The following is a 14,040-nucleotide window of genomic DNA, read 5'->3' as shown; positions in this document are numbered from 1 at the left end:
ACTACTTTGCTTGCAAGTCGCCACCATTATATTGTCTCCGAACGACATTTAAAACGACTGCTGAAGTCGTATGGCCTGTTTCGGCGGAGGAACTACGCCAGTTATGATCGGATAATTACTTTCATTCATGAACAATTACAAACATCTGGCCAACTACATGGTTATAGGTGGATGTACACAAAATGTCAGGAGAATGGATTACGTGTCCGGAAAGAAGACGTGCGTTTAATTCTACAAGAACTAGACCCACGAGGTGTTCTACTCAGAGCATCCAGGCGTCTGCACCGCCGAGCCTATTTTGCAAAAGGGCCTAATTTCATTTGGCACTTGGACTCCTATGACAAATTCAAGCCATTTGGAATCTGTATCAACGGCTGCATTGACGGGTTTTCGAGGAAAATCATCTGGATGAATGCATTTACTACAAGCAGTGACCCAAAAATTGTTGGAGGCTACTACATGGAGGCAGTGGAGAAACTAGGTGGTTGTCCATGGATTGCAAGAGGTGACCGGGGCACAGAGAATGTTAAAGTCAGAGACTTTCAGCGTTTTCTCCGTCGCAATATACATGACGGCTCATCTATTGACAGCTACATTGAAGGGGCAAGCACAACAAACCAGAGGATAGAAAGTTGGTGGGGATTCCTCCGGAAGGAAACAATGGACTTCTACATCACTCTGTTTGTTGATCTAAAGGACCGTGGTTTATTCGATGGTGAATATTTAGACAAAAGTCTAATTCAGTTCTGCTTCATGGGGATCATCCAGGTAGGTTATTAAATGTATCATATTTTAGTGTTATTTTTTAATTCTACTACCTTGAAGTGTAGCACAGCATCACAAATCGCACGGTGTTCAGGCTGCATTCTTCAGACACTGCATGGCAGTTTTTATAGCATATATAACATCTAATTAACCCACAAGGGCAGTGTACGTGCCATGTTTACCATAATCTTACATAACAGACAGACAGAAACAGTGTCATTACGAACCCTGATACATGTAAGCAAGTTACACTGAACCAATACACTTACAGTATTTATACTATGTTTATAAACTCATGTATTTATACAGTAGTTGTCACACTCGCTGTCAAGCCACACATTTAATCTTAACTCAGTCTTTATTTGCTAACAGGATAATAACTTAACCGTGATATGTTTTTACGTCTGTCCCCACCCAGTGACGTCATCGACAGGCGACTACTGTAGCCTAAACAGAACAGTCGTCATGGCAATGGTATGCAACAGAACAAGTTGTCGATGACAGTCTGTGTGGCATGGCCAGCATTACAGGTCATCACAACGATTTTATGTTGTGACCAGTTTGGAACACTGAGACATATCATATCTATCACTCAATCCTGAAATATGAATTTGAATATAGACTATAGCCATCACTCCATCATTTCTCTCCACAATAACGTGTCTATAAACCTCTCTCTGTATGTGCATGTTTGTAGTGTGTAATAAATTGAGTGAAAAAAAGAATTTCCCCAAGGGGGACTAATGAAGTAATTCTTCTGCTCCCACCATACAGTTAACATTGTTGACATTGTTGGCCTTTTTGCTTATATCATAAATTAACATGTTTCAGTTGAGCCCTCTGATAATTTATCTAAGACTGACATGACAATATCAGTTAATGTGGTTTCTTGCTTTCTAATATTAAATTCAAATGGCTTTATTTGGTGTGACTATAACAAGATATAGAATTGCCAAAGCACTGTAATGCAATGCAATAATAATGATGACATACAACATATACTGATCTATACATTAAATACACTGTTTTTCCAGGACGAACTGGATGAGACCATCCGTGTGTGGGATTCACATGTCATCAGACCATCAAGGAATGACAGGGTACCCAGTGGTCGGCCCAGAGTCACATGTTCCCAGAACTCTACACAACTGAAGACTGCATTTCTCAGGTGGACAGAGCTGATGTGCAGCTGTGTCGGAGTAACTGCATATTTCGACCATCAATGCCATGTGACACAGACATCTACAACCTCTGCAACATTCTGATTGTGGAGTCACAGTTGCATCTGCCGGCTGATGCCTATGAAGCATTGGATTTGTATCTGGAGTTGAGGAATAAGATCAGATCCTCTCTTTAAAAGTAAGATGACATAAGATACAGCTTCCTTGGTGCTTTCAAAGACAAAAGGAGAGACTGTTGTCACATTTATGCTTGTTTTACTTTCTTTGTGAGGGAAAGTGGTATTGGAACATTAAAAACATAATTTACTTGACTTTAAAGATGGATAAAAGGTTGGTGTTGGTCTAGTATGACTCCTCTCTTGTCTCATTCTCTGACTGCCATTCAGAGAATTTCACTGAATGTGATGCACATCACCTGGCTGACATAGGGGGTGACATAATTGCCCATATTTGGACCAAAGAGCCAGGTCTCCATCAAGGAAGGGATTCCGTGCTTGACAAAGCCTACTTGCTATTTGTGGTTGTAAATAGAACTTTTCATTTAGTCCTAGTCTTAGCACGAGAGAGAGGGAGAGAAAGAAAGTGATGCCAAACAGCTTTTGTCTCTCCTCCTGCTGTTTCTGAGTGAATATTAAGAATGTTCAGATTAATAAATGTAAATAAAGAATGCTTTATTCAAACTTATATTTGCAGCAAACATGCATTATTTCACTGAACATTGAGATGTACTTCTTTCTGAATAAGAATTGCATAAAACATGAACATTTGAAAATGATATATGCCTTGAAAAAAGAATGTTCATACAGAGCAGAACTGAATTTATTTTATTATTATTTTGGACTTCATCAAAGTGTTAAACTCTCTATACTTATAAATATTACAGCAAACTCATCTATTATAAACATACAAATGTTTAGAACTTCAAAACTACATGGTGGCAGGGAGGAAAGAAGGCAACAGCCTCACCATGGATGTGACCAACAGAAAGAAAACATGCAATGTAGTCTGCTTGCATTTTGTATTTGACAGAAAGGAAAATAACTGAAAAATATTTAATATTCTGTCTTTTCAATGTTATTAAAGACTTTTATTGGTTATTTAAATTCAGAATATTCAGAATAACCTAGAAAAGCCTATAATAACCTAGAAAAGCCTATAATAACCTGGAAAAGTCTTTAATTCTCCAAAACATTGGTATTAAAGTTTAAAAAAAAATATTTGCAGACCTGAGTTTTGTAGGCACCCACTAATTTCAACATGATAAAATCATCTGGATGAATGCATTTTATGTGGATTACAGAATATGCATTGCAAAGCAATCACCAGACAGCAACTTTCCATTTCCATTTCTGTGCGAAACTCTGTGTATGAGTTGTAAGTGCATGGTAACTCAAGAACTGCTCCACATGTGTGAGCCACAGGCCTGCGACTTAAACCGCACAACTTATTGAAAGTTACTTCAATTCTCTCTTTGCACAGTACAGTGGACCCTTTGCAGAAGCGTAAGAACGTCTCCAGTTTTGTTTGGTCAGTGCTTCTTACATACCGTCGCAGGTGGTTAAGGGCTGCCTGTTCCTGTGCATTCAGACTTTCACTTGATGGCTTAATCATCTGTGCCACTTTCTTGTTAGTTGCCCTCTTAGATTCATAAAGTTCCACTATGGTGTCTTTTGTTCGGGGTGTCGGCAGAGCATGTTGAATAGTGGAGTGGAAACAGTCAATTATGAACTTTGGCTCTTGAAGAAGAGCTTTATGTGCCATTGTTAAAATGGCAGCCTGCATGTTGTCTTTAGGGGGCAGGCAGTGTGAGCCCATTCTTGAGAAGAGGTCAAGTAAGTCCTCCTCAACAGTTTCATCCATGTTGCCTTGTATTGCTTTTTCAACTGATGTTCGCTCACTTGCTGAAAGAAATCTGGCAAATGACCTCATCAAGAATTCCTCATCCACTGAAGTGACTCCTTGACAACAGGCAAGAATGAAAGCTGGTGACAGTCGGTTTGGTATGATGTTGTGGTCTAAGTATCCTTTCAACCAAAGTCTTCCAACAGCTTGCCATTCCTTCTCAGAAAAGTCTGGTCGCAGTCTGGGAACTCGTTCATCTTCCCCCTCGCACTGTTCTAAGAAATGTTCCCAGAAAGCAGAATACAGTTCTCTTGATACACCATCACCATCTATAGCTTTCTCATTTTGTAGCTCCATGTTTAGATTGACATTCATTACTTCTGGATCCATGAAGACATTGAGGACATCATGAACAATGTTTACTCGTCTTAATTTCACATAGCGGACTTCTTTTTCAGCTCGGTCTGATGATGCAGGAAGACTGGTTGGCCATACATCTTCGTCATTCAGTGTTGAATGCTGCAAGAATTTAAAAAAAAGAAGAAAATTAGTAAATTGATGTGATTATTGATCAATATGGATGGGAATTGATAAGATTTTACTTATACCAATTCCATTATCCATTCTATTTATCGGTCTGATTCGGTGTGGAAAAAAGGAGGCCTACACAGGTTTTGAGCATCAATGCAACTGTTTTATTATCTCTGAGTCTGAACGCAGTGTAGAAACAGTAAAGTGATGCATGTGACTTAATTGTGGCTCCATTGTTTATTTTGGAACTGGTTCTCAATCCACTAAGCCTGCCTGTATTAGTGTCTAGTAGTCTAGTATTATTATAACATGATAACATAGGATATTTACTGTCTAAAAAATATACCAGCATTGATGAAAGGAACTGATAAGCTGAGAGGCATATGATTCTGGTTTTGATTCCAATTTGTTACCAGTTCTTGATTCCCCTCCTTATTGATTGATTAATCAATTAGTTAGTCGACAGAAAATAAATCGATGACTTTGACAATTTTCTGTTTAATATCACAGTAAAATTAATATCTTTTGGTTTTGGACTGTTGCCTGGATTAACCAAGGCATCTAAATACATCAATTTAGGCTGTAGGAACTAATAAATCATGAAATAAATCAATAATGACATGAATATGTTTTGAAGCATAGTAAAATGTTTTAGTTCTACAATATACCTGCATAATGTTGAGGTCTTGTGGATTCCAGGGAAGAGTGGAGTCTTGATCTTCACCCTCAAGACCAGTAACAGGTCCAAATTGTATTTCAAAGTCTTCAGGAGATGCATTTATGGCGAGGGCAAGAGGAGCATCGTTGGCAGGATCTGACAACTGGTCTGCAACATCATCAGACAATGGTGAATCCAGCACCATCACCTCTGTGTTCCTCATCTCAGGAGGGGCTGTTCTTGAATGGCAGCCTGGTTCTCCTGTCTGTCGATAATTAAATGGGACAAAAACAAACAAAAAATAGGTGAGAACAATAAAATAGGGCAATCAAACAATAAAAGCCATAGAAAATATACCTAATTATAGGATGCTATGCCCTAATAGTTCATGCTGACACTTTCAACACATGGTTATTGGAAAGAAATGGACAACTACTAACATGCTTCTCTCAAGAAGACCAAATGTATATAATTAATAACCGCTAGCATTAGAAAGCTATGCAAGTTATTCCTCCTTCCAAGAAGATTTCTGGAGGAGCTGCCCAGGGGACACATTTTTATAAACTATGTCGCCCAGTGGAGATAATGGCCGTGTGTGAGCGTGTGAGTGAGTGTGAATGACCAAGTGATTGACCAACAAATGGAGTGAGTGTGTGTTTGTGTGTGTGTGAGACTCTGTCCATCTTTGTGCAATTATTGGTGTCAGTCCTGTTTTACTTATTAAAACGTTCCATCTGTGATACACAATTGTCATGGCCCACGCTCCTTTGCATACTGTGCTGCATTGGTGTATATTGGATTTCAAACAATGTGGCTTCTATGTTGTGGTGATTGGGGCAGCATAAGTGCCAGGCCCATGCATACTCTATATCACAGATTTGGTCTGTAAAAATGCAGTAATTTGTACTGGAACTTACTCTTTCATCATTTTCCTGCACTGAGTCACTAGGTGCTGGATCTGAGTTTGACGATCTCTCTGGGCGATCCACTTGATGATCAGTCTTCTTGCTTTTATTCTTCCTGGTTTTGTCCCTTGAAGATCGTGTCTGTACTCTCTTGATCTATTAAGAAACAAGCAGATCGCCAGAATATGGCATTGTCCAGCTGTGAGAGCTTGTCCAATTGGTCCAAACAAGTTTTTTCTGAACCCAGTGTAACTGAACTTGCTCCAAAGTGAAGAGAGAAGTGGAGCAAATATTCAGAAAATGTATTTACATCTCTTGAGCTCTAGCAACTCAACTATGACCCATGTTTGAGCACATATGTGTTTACTTAGACAATAGATTTGTTTTCAAAAATCCGAGAGGACAGCAGTTAATGTACAGTAGGCCTACATACACTAAAGAGCATGGGTTTGAACACTATGGTGGACTTTCAAAATGATAAGGACCTTTGATAACAATACAGTTTAATTAATTACATTAATTTTTACGTCACATTCTCTGTGGCTTCTTACATATACTCTGAATATGAGAGGTGTGGCAAAAACTAATCTCACAACCATCATAAAGGGAGTGTTCTATTTATTGATTATTTTTATAAAGAGAAAAGCAGAAAAGCAACATATTCTTACATGTGGTTATACTATTTGTGTTTTATTTATGATGTAATCATGTTTTTATGCCTATGGCATTTATGCATATATTAATTCTCATATTCTCAGTATACTACATGGGGGATAGGGAAGCATTTAATGAGTGCTAAATCTGCTCCTGTATTGTAAGCATACACTTGATCTACACACTGCAGCCATGAATGCAAAATGCAGGCATATAAATGCATCAGGTGTGTTTAGTGATCCAATATTGCACCTACATTTACATATGAATCACGTTCCAAAATTATGTGTCAAAAATTACAGAATGTGAGAAATGAATTCCACAACAATATGATTTGATAACACAAATGTTTGAGAAATTACCTTCTCTGGCCTGTCCTCTGTGGCCTCGAAGTCGAAGTCCGAAGATGTTTCAGAAAGAGTTATGACATCTTCAGGGGAAACATTATCCTTTTCCTGGGAGGAAACATACAGTCATGGAAAAAATTATTAGACCACCCTTGTTTTCTTCAATTTCTTGTTCATTCTAATATCTGGTACCACTAAACGTATAATACAATGAACACAACAAAAAATGCAGCTGGTCACACAATACTTTATGTCCTATTTGACATTCTTAAGCTTAATTGATTCCCAGGGTATATAAGAGGCCATTTCATGTCACAAGCAGCACAAAGGCCTAGAGTGGTTTCCTGCTTACATTCAAGCCGTAGCACAACTCAGAAGTTGTCAGCTCTCACATAATGCCTAAAACAAAAGAATTATGTGAAGCCACAAAGGCAGCCATCTTGGCACTGCTGGAAATTGGCATGAGTGAGAGACAGGTAGCGAAAAAACTGAAGATCTCCAAGACAGCCGTTCATTACAACAAAAAAAACCAAGCTGAACATGGCACTACCAAATTGCTACCTGGCCGTGGCAGGAAACGTCTTTCTACCCCACGAGATGACCGTGCACTCATCCGTTCCTGTGTCAGGAATCGTTGTCAGACCTCCAGGGACCTTAAAAATGAGTGGGCACTGTCGAGAAATGTGACTTGTTCGGCAAGGACAGTTCGAAACCGACTTGTTGAAGCTGGTTTGAAGTCACACAGAGCACGCAAGAAGCCCTTCATCAATGAAAGGCAGAGGAAAGCCCGGTTACTCTTTGCTCGAGACCACAAGGATTGGACTGTTGATGATTGGGCTAAGGTTCTCTTCAGTGATGAATCCAATTTTGAATTGATGCCCACTCCAGCCAACTTACTGGTTAGGAGGAAGCCTGGAGAAGCTTACAACCCAGACTGTCTTGCCCCTACAGTAAAACATGGGGGTGGATCAGTCATGATCTGGGGTTGTTTCAGTCTGAGTGGAACAGGGCAAATGCAATTGTGTGAAGGCCGAATGAACCAGGTCATGTACAGGACTACCCTTGAAAACAGTCTTCTTCCATCAGCTGGAAAACTCTTTCCTGCCTCGAATGACTGGATTTTCCAACAAGACAAAGCCCCTTGCCACACGGCAAGGTCAGTTAAAGCCTGGATGGAGAACCACAACATTCGCACCATGCCTTGGCCTGCTCAATCACCAGATCTTAATCCAATTGAAAACCTGTGGAAAATCATCAAACTCAAAATGGAGAACCACAAGCCCAAAAACAAAGAAAATTTGTTTGAATTTGTCCAACAGGAATGGGCTGCTGTGACAGCAGAACAATGTCAGAAGCTGGTGGAGAGCATGCCAAGACGCATGGCTGCAGTCATCAAAAACAATGGTTATGCAATCAAGTATTAACTCTTGTGTGTATCATGTGTTTAAAGCAAACAGAAAAGAAAACATGGAATGCTTAAAAGTAGTGTTTTTGGTGGTACAATGCCATAGCTATTGATGTAAGAATTTAAGTAATTTTGGTTATTATCAAGAAAACCATGGAAAATGAATAGTTCTTAGTTCTTAAATTAAACTCTCATGAGCTATTTTTGTTGTTATCATTATAATTGTCCAAACAAATGTACCTTTAGTTGAGCCAGGCATTAAAATTAACAAGAAATTGAAGAAAACAAGGGTGGTCTAATAATTTTTTCCATGACTGTATATGCGCAGCATTTGTAGTTTAGTGTCCTCGTACAGCTGACTAGCTGTGATTTCAGCGGGTAATGTGTTGTGACTAAAATCACGAATATCAAACTCAAAGTCATCCACTGCTCCTTTAGCAGACTGTCCATTCAGAAAAAACAGGCCTTTCCCAGTCTCCAGTAGCTCTCCCATAGTAACTGTTTTCTGGACAACCAGAGACCGTGTTCCACCTCCATGTCTTGTTCGGACTTGATGATAATCGCCTTTATCAAAGTGCAGCCATGCCATTTCAACCCGCCGGGTCATCTTTTCTCCGTGTGTATTGCCAGGCTTGAAACCCCTGCTGCCACCTCTGTTATTGGCCGGAGTTTTCCGAAATCCCTGTAGTCTGTCCCTAATACTCTGCATGAGAGTTGACTTGTCAGTCTTTGGGTCCCCCGAGTTTTCATTTGCCACATCTCTTTGCCGGCAAAATGCTCTCACTGCAAGCCGGTCCCCATATCTCTCGATATACTGTCCTAACTGCTCATCAGTCATAACATCTATGACGCTGATGTCGATCTGAAAAAAGAAAGGAAAATATAAACAATTTTGAAAAAATTAGAATTAGAGAATTTGAGAAATTAGAGAAAGCTAGCAAAACGAGGGGAAGATTTGGTAATGCTAGCTTATGTGCCTACAGTCAACATGCGCTTTACTTCATCATGCAATGTATGCGATGCCGGCAGGGTCATTTACCTTATCATCTTTTAGTTGGTTGATGATCCTGTCGGGTATATTTCGTGATTTAAGGAAAGTGAATAAATCCACCCCTGCTGCCATGTCTGCCATCTGACGGAACAGGTGTGGAAGCTGAAGTGGAAGTTTCAGGCGCATGCTTAAAACTTTACGTGCTCACGTATAACTTTTACGTGAGCGCGTAAAACTTTCACGCGCGCACGTATTACCTTTACGTGCTCACGTAGAACAACTTTTAGGCGCTTACTTAAAAGTTTTACGAGAGCGCGTGAAACTTTTAAGTGAGTGCATAAACGTTTTACGTGCTCACGTAAACAACTTTACGTGCTCACTTAAAGGTTTTACGCGTGCGCGTAAAGGTTTCACGCGTGCGCGTAAAGGTTTCACGCGCGCACGTAAACCTCATTATATATATTAAAAAAAATCCGTGTCCCTTTAGGGGCTCCGTAAAACAATCCTTGTGTACACTGATCTGCAAAAACAACTGAAAATGCTGTAGTATGGATGCCAGGCCAGTAGTTGGCAGTGTAACTTTGCAATGACACACCACAGAAGACCACCAGGCACCTGCAGAAAGAGGGCCATGATGTCACTGTTCTCACAGGTTTCATAAGTTTGCATTTTACAGGCCCCAAAAATGCCATTATTGTGTGAATGACAAGCCAAACTACAAAAAAAATTTAACGTTTCATATAAAAACTGTTGCCATGTACATGAACCCTACCTTGCGGTTAGGGAGGCAGACACCGTTTCTGCTTTTAACTTGCCGTGGGACTTTCTATAGGGGTCAGAGAGCAGTGGGGACTAACACTGCTCTCTGACCTTTATATTTAAGCCATAATAGCTGATTAGTGACACTAGTTTTGTTAGTGTGTATATTCCTGGAGCACAAATTTCTTGTGCTCAGTTGACATCCCCATCTGTGTGACGGGGAGGAGGGGGAGGTGGCAGAGCTTTTGGCCCGATCCGGCGGGGGTAGTTTTGAGTCCGTTCAGACCTGCCACTCTGGCTCTGCTTCCTCTCTCTTTCTTTCTTTTCTATTACTGCTCTCTGGCATTCATGTTTAGGTCGTAATTGCTGATCAGTGACTCTAGGATCCTCACTGAGGGCTTATCCTTTTTACTGTTCACCACCTTGGTTCTGTTGCACAGCACTATGCTAATCCTGTTGCCTCTCCGGAGCATTCCTGCGCCCTTGTTTCCCAGCTTTGGCTGTCTGCAACCCTGGCTGTGCCTGATCATGGTGATATCTGTGCTGGCGCTGTGACCATGCCTTTGGCTGTGCTTGTGCTGTGGCTGCACTGATACTGTACCCCCCACTTGCCCTGATCATGGTCTTGGTCCTGGTTGTGCCGATGCTGCGATCATGCCTTTGGACACCTCCGTATCAATATATGCACGAGACTCTTATCAATATCATCATAGACCCACAATGACCCACAATATCATTATAGAGTGCATTTGATAATTTTGCACCTATAGGTTTTGTATTATGCCATGTGTCTGTTTCCATTATTGCTGTGCCTCTCTCCCCCTCTCTCCCCCTCCCCCCTCCTCTTTTTCTTTCCTTTTTGCCACAGTTGTATTTCATTTGTTATTTACAACATCTATTGCACGTCTGTCCGTCCTGGAAGAGGGATCCCTCATCATCCTCTGCAGCTCTTCCTGAGGTTTTTTTTCCCCCCCGTTACAGGGGTTCTTTTTCAGGGGGTTTTCCTTGAGTGATGTGAGGGTCTAAGGGCAGAAGGATGTCGTACACTGTAAAGCCCTCTGAGGCAAACCATGTTTTGTGATAATGGGCTCTAAAAATAAAATTGACTTGAATTGACTACATCACTGGGTCTGTTTGTTTTTGAGAGGAAGAGACTGGATAATTCAGTTCTCGGTAAAAACCTGTGCACACGTTAATTTATCAGAGAAAATGGGTTATAGCACATAATAGCGAGTCCTAGGTGAGCCACCCGTCTCCAAGATGCCAAACCTGATTGGAGATACACCGATTTGTAACATGTCACTGCAGCTGTGGCTTAGGTAGTAGAGCGGGTCGTCCTCTAGTCAGAAGGTTGGTGGTTTATTCCCTCGCTCCTCCAGTCAACATTCCGAAGAATCCTTGGGCAACATACTGAGCCCCAAATTGCTCCTGATGGCTGATGTATTTCATTGGTGTGTGCGTGTGAATGATTCAAATTTAGTAGCAGGTGGCACCTTGTACGGTAGCCTTGACCACCAGTGTGTGTGTGTGAATGGGTGAATGTGACTCGTAGTGTGAAAGGTTTTTGAGTGGTCAAAAATGACTATAGTGCTATACAAGTGCAGGTCCATTTACCATTCATTGTCAGTGTCCTTCCATCCATCAGATACCCTTTGACTTTGCCTCATTTCCCCATCCTTTGACCGCTCCACCCATCTACTCACGTGTTCCCACTTTCCTCTTCAGCCCTACAATAACTTTTTTTTATCAGTTTGTCAGCAAAACCATGTTCTTTGTTTTTTGCTTTTTTTTTAAACATCCACCTAATCTTTTGGACTTTGGTTTAACTGCCTGCCCCTTAAGATATGTTTGCCTTCCTAGATTTGACTCTTGCCAGCCTCATGATTCCTGTGCATACCTATCCGCCTCTAAGCCTTTACATACTTTCACTTTTGCAATAAATCCTTCAACTGAATGAGTCTGCTTAGCTGTCTAAGTTACACACTAAAGAAATGATGCCACAGTGGAGGAGGTCATTGTACTTTTAGACGTAAAAAAATGTAGTAGATGGCAGGGAGCTTTGCGGCCATTATATATACCCCTACGTGTGAACTGAGTATTCTTTTCACTAATGTCACCATATATTACCATACCAATTCATTCCATTCCACCAATATTTAATATTCTTCTCTGTCTCCTACAGTCATATTTTGCTCAAACTACGCTACACTGCTTCCATGATCTCCGTTGGTACAGCTTGTTTTGTCTGTATCTTTGAGATCTCAGAAAATGAGCACAAATGTGGACGAAATGAAAGCAGAGAATGGACTGAAGGCTTTATCCTTCTCTCGCTGCATACGTACTGTTAAGCATAAATGATCCCTTAATAAGAGGCTAATTTACTCCCATCCCTTTCTTGCTATACTTTTTCCAAGAAATCCCTCTTGGAGGAAGTGTAGCTATGAGTACAGCTCCTGCTGGGAACCAGACAAGGGAGAGTCTACTAGCAGGAAAGGTGGGGAACTGAATATTAAACTAAATATTTGTATACTAAATCTTGATATCCTTCAGACTTTTAGTACTGACAGTAAAATTCAATTGAAACTCTGATGGGAGGAAATGTGCTTTTGAAGCAGAGGGTAAAAAAAAAGAGAAGTGAGACAGCCGTGGAGGGAGAGAACACACTCCATTAAATCAATTAAGTCTGCATGTTGCAGGAGCCTGGGCAGGAGGATAATTACTTAGGGAGAGTGATCAGAGACTAATCTAATGATGATGCCCTTTGCTACCCACTACCAGACTTGATGAAGCTGCACTCCTCTGGGACTGGGCCCTGGCTGGGAAAACTGAGGAAACACACGTCGGGTTGGTGAGGGGGCAGTGTGGGACTAATTATTAAACAAGTTAAAATTTAGGGGAGTTCATTTAAAATGTCAAATCAAGTCAGTTGTATGTATATAGCCCAATATCACAAATTTGCCTCATGAAATTTTACGAGCTGTAAAGCATACAACACACTCTGTCCTTCGACCCTCCATTCAGATAAGAAAGGAAAATCTTCCTAAAAAATGCTCCTAATAAGGGGAGAATGGAGAAAACCACAGGAAAGATCCCTCTCCCAGGAGCTGCAATCGCATAGAGCACCATAGTAAATCACAGTACAATTATTATGACACAGTTAATAGGGTTGTCAGCGGTAACCTCTTAATCGTGATTTGAAAAAACTCTGAACAAAACACTTTTTTTTCCTTTTAATCACATGCTGCTATTTTGTCCCTTCCACACCCTTGCCAAGCCGCCACAGTGACTTCCTGCTCCCACAATGATGGAAAATAACGACACCACTGTGCCTTTGAGTGGCTCATTTTTCATTTCAGGCAAAAAACTCCCAGATGGCTCAGTGGACAAGTCAAAGGTAATGCAGCTGGTGTCAAAAGTAATTCAAGTTTGAGCTCTCACCCAAAAGCTGAGCACTCAAGTGTAGTTAATCAGACGTATGTCAGTGGGCAATCACATCACCTAAGATGGCAAAAAGCACTATAATCATCAAAGAAGTTAATTACAGTACTGCTAAATAGCTGACAACTGACTGCAGACCAGTCAACATCAGTAGGAGGGAAATGGGTACTGGCCCCCTTGCTTTTGTCCCGAGCGCAAAAAACTTTATAGCTGACATCATCCTCCCCTCAAAAGAAGCAAAACAATGTTTTTAATATGACCCTCAAAATGGAGATCTGCACCAGAAACGACACCAAGATTTTGGACACTGAAAGACAGCAGCCACCCTAGCCACAGTCTGTTCACCCTGCTGTCACCTGGGAAAAAATTACACAAATATCTGCTGCTAAACCACCACACTACAGAGCAGCTTCTTTCCTCAGGTTGTGAGACTCTTAAACTCATCCTTCAACTCTAAAATATGTTGCAGGATTTGGAGACAAAGTTTAGTTGATTTTTTAAAAATATGTTTAAAAAATCTCAAATAAATCTACCTTGTACCTACATTTTTGTCAGGAAAGTAAG

General features: G+C 40.7%; 2 pseudogenes; one reads left to right on the top strand and one right to left on the bottom strand.

Annotated features, from left to right (window-relative positions):
• Positions 1 to 408: 408 nt before the first annotated feature.
• On the top strand, positions 409 to 2,122 carry LOC148188791 (uncharacterized; annotated as a pseudogene).
• A 995-nt stretch (positions 2,123 to 3,117) lies between these two features.
• LOC148188790 (uncharacterized) lies at positions 3,118 to 9,465 on the bottom strand (annotated as a pseudogene).
• Between the last annotated feature and the right edge of the window lie 4,575 nt (positions 9,466 to 14,040).

The sequence above is a fragment of the Plectropomus leopardus genome, chromosome 9 (assembly GCF_026936395.1).
Source record: "Plectropomus leopardus strain MGB_pleo_1.0 chromosome 9, ASM2693639v1, whole genome shotgun sequence".
Taxonomy (NCBI): domain Eukaryota; kingdom Metazoa; phylum Chordata; class Actinopteri; order Perciformes; family Serranidae; genus Plectropomus; species Plectropomus leopardus.
Note: the sequence above shows the minus strand (reverse complement) of the source record. Positions and strands in the feature narration are given on the sequence as shown.